Here is a 3320-nt window from a genome sequence, read left to right as displayed (position 1 = left end):
AGGACGGACGCGTAGGTGGGCCTCGCCTCAAACGTCTGGTGAGGAACGCGCTGCTGGGGAACAACGTCAGCAACTTGCTGAGCTGCCATACGCACCTCGTCCCGGACGACTTCAGCCAATGAAGGAAAAGATGCTGTGTTGCAAGGCATCCGGAGCGCTTGCAGTTCCTCCCGCACGACAGAACGGATGAGATTGCGTAGTGAGTCCATGTCACTGCCGACATGTACAGGGGGTGCGTCGGACCTAATGATGTTCACGTCACGGTTGTACTGACGGGCTCGGTGTTGCAGCGTTGTCTCCATGGTCGCTGCCTCGCTGAGAAACTCCGCCACTGTGCGTGGTGGACTGCGCACCAGTCCCGCGAAAAGTTCTTGTTTAACGCCCCGCATCAGGTGACGCAGCTTCTTATCTTCTGACATTTGTGGGTCTGCACGGTTGAAAAGGCGTGTCATGTCCTCAAAGAACATACGCACGCTCTCGTTCTGGCGCTGAATGCGCGAGTGTAGCGCAGCTTCCGCTCGCTCTCGGCGGTCGGCGCTAGGAAACGTGGCTTTGAAATCACGACAGAAGGCTGCCCAGGATGGGAAGGAAGCCTCATGGTTTTCAAACCATGTCCGTGCAGACTCTTCAAGAGCGAAGAACACGTTGTGGAGCTTACACTCATCAGTCCACCCGTTGTAACGGGCAACTCGCTCGTAGTTCTCAAGCCAGTCCTCGGCGTCCTCGAACACGTCGCCATGAAAAGAGGGGGGTGTTCGCGGCTGATGACACAGAATGTGGGTGGGAAGCCTGCTCTCAGATGTCATTGCAGCAGGTTCTACGGCCGTCTGAGGGTGCGTCGTCCTGGTAGCGGCCGGAAGGGGTCCAAATTCAGGGGGCTCTCCACGTAGGCGGCGGCCGAGGCGTTGATGTACGGGGGTAAGCTCCGTATTGACAGGTTGATTATGCAGGACTGGATCGATACCTGGCTATTCCTCCACCAGATTTGTAACGTAACGTTACAGAGAAGGCGCTCTGTCACTCTGGCACCGAAGAACACCAACAGCCAGTCAAGGCAGCACAAAAGCGCAGCACCGTTTCGCTTCGTCGTCTTCTCCGAATCGCCGGTTCAAATCTTCGTCGTCTATGAATGGCATGTGTCAATATATATATATATATATATGTGTGTGTGTGTGTGTGTGTGTGTGTGTGTGTGTGTGTGTGTGTGTGTGTGTGTGTGTGTGTGTGTGTGTGTGTGTGTGTGTGTGTGTGTGTGTGTGTGTGTGTGTGTGTGTGTGTGTGTGTGTGTGTGTGTGTGTGTGTGTGTGTGTGTGTGTGTGTGTGTGTGTGTGTGTGTGTGTGTGTGTGTGTGTGTGTGTGGAGGAAAGAAGGCAACAGTCGGTGAGGTCAAGGAAAGCATTGAGGATTGTAATTTTTTTCTTTAATTTTTTTTTACTTCGGTAATCACATAAAGGAGTAATGTAATCTGTTTGGGGGAGGATAATTAAACACAAAGTGGAAGGAAAAACAATGTGCCGATGGTGGGAACCGAACCCACGAATTCCGAATATCATGTTCGGTGCTCTTCCAACTGAGCTACATCGGCCGCTGTCCCACCTGCTACTTTCTTGGGTGTTAATGTTGCCTCTATATACAGGCAACATTAACACCCAAGAAAGTAGCAGGTGGGACAGCGGCCGATGTAGCTCAGCTGGAAGAGCACCGAACGTGATATTCGCAGGTCGCGGATTTGGTGGGACAGCGGCCGGTGTAGCTCAGTTGGAAGAGCACCGGACGTGATATTCGGAGGTCGTGGGTTCGGTTCCCACCATCGGCACATTGTTTTTCCTTCTACTTTGTGTTTAATTATCTTTCCCCTAAACAGATTACATTAGTAATCTATGTGATTACTGAAGTAAAAAAAATTCAAAGGAAAAAAAAAGACAAAAGTACAATCCCCAATGCTTTCCTTGACCTCGCCGACTGTTGGCTTCTTTCCTTCATGTATTATAACTAGCACCCTCATTTACCCTTCGTTTATCTGCTTATATATATATATATATATATATATGTATATATATATATATATATATATATATATATATATATATATATATATATTCTACTTTGTGTCTAACTATCTTTCCCCTAAACAGATTACATTACTAATTTCTGTGATTATCAAAGTAAATATAAAAAAAATAATAAAAAAAGACAAAGTACCATCCCCAACGCTTTCCTTGGCCTCGCCGACTGTTCGCTTCTTTATTTCATATATATATATATACATTGTGCATGCTAAAGAACTCCAGGTGGTCGAAATTTCCGGAGTCCTCCACTACGGTATCTCTCATAGCCTGAGTTACTTTGGGACGTTAAACCCCACAAACCAACTAACCGACATTGTGGACTGTCGTATTTGTGGGAAGGCTATAGCACTGCTTTTTTGGTAGCCTTGTTGAGTATTAGTATGTTATGTGATTTGAGATTAATGCCATTGTGTGTAAATCTTGTTGATTGTCAAGTATGTGATAATCTCCTACTGTCCATGTTTGCCACTTCTCAGTTTAGCATACCTTTACTGCATCTGGTTGCAACACTTGTGAAAATTTTTACTGTGTGACTAACAGCAGTTTCGGAGCTCTACTATTGTTATATCTCTTCACATAACGAAGTCATGCTGACACAGAGCAATAATGAATTATTTGTATTGCACTTCTGATGCTTGGAGTTTGGTTTATTCTGTGCTGCTGTGAGAGTCGGGTGTGACACTCCAATCGTGGAGGTAGCAGGATGCAATTCTTCCATACCTCTGTTCGCTAAAAAGAAAAACCACTCTGTGGTGACATCATTTGTCTTTAAAAAATCGTTTGGTTATGGTGTGAGCACGTGATAATTAAGCAAGCACGTTACCATGTGCAGGTTTATGCAAATAACATGCATGTGTTTTTTGTGAAAATCCCCTTCATAAGCTCATGCCCTCTCCAACCTGTGCTGTCTTTTGTGTGTCATTTGCTGTTACTCCGCAAGTTTGGTTAGCAAGGAAGTTGGAGCAGTCTCCACCAGAAAAATGCATTTGCCACTGACTTATCTGTGCGAGCTGACTGTAGCTGTTCTGCACAACTACTTTAAATATACTGCAAATTTTTATAGTTTTAAGTTCCTCTTGTAATGAAAAACTTAACTGAAATGTTCTACTTGTTGAGTTCTTTTTTGTAATATATATTTTAAATTGGTAACGTGCTGTTCACTTTTGGCACTACTCAAATATAAGTGTAGCAAACTGTTGTAACAGGAGTGTGTTTCTCTGTTGTCATCTCTATTGTATCAAATATATCTGT

The 3320-nt window shown here is 45.1% G+C and overlaps 1 non-coding gene across 1 annotated transcript; it reads left to right on the top strand.

Moving 5' to 3' along the window:
* The first annotated feature begins 1743 nt into the window (after positions 1-1743).
* Positions 1744-1816, top strand: TRNAS-UGA (transfer RNA serine (anticodon UGA)). The gene has a single exon. It is a non-coding gene; the product is annotated as a tRNA-Ser (tRNA).
* Positions 1817-3320: the final 1504 nt, after the last annotated feature.

Source organism: Amblyomma maculatum, chromosome 4 (genome assembly GCF_055883805.1).
Source record: "Amblyomma maculatum isolate TAMU_Amacu chromosome 4, ASM5588380v1, whole genome shotgun sequence".
NCBI classification, from domain to species: domain Eukaryota; kingdom Metazoa; phylum Arthropoda; class Arachnida; order Ixodida; family Ixodidae; genus Amblyomma; species Amblyomma maculatum.
This window is presented reverse-complemented; position numbering and strand designations above follow the sequence as displayed.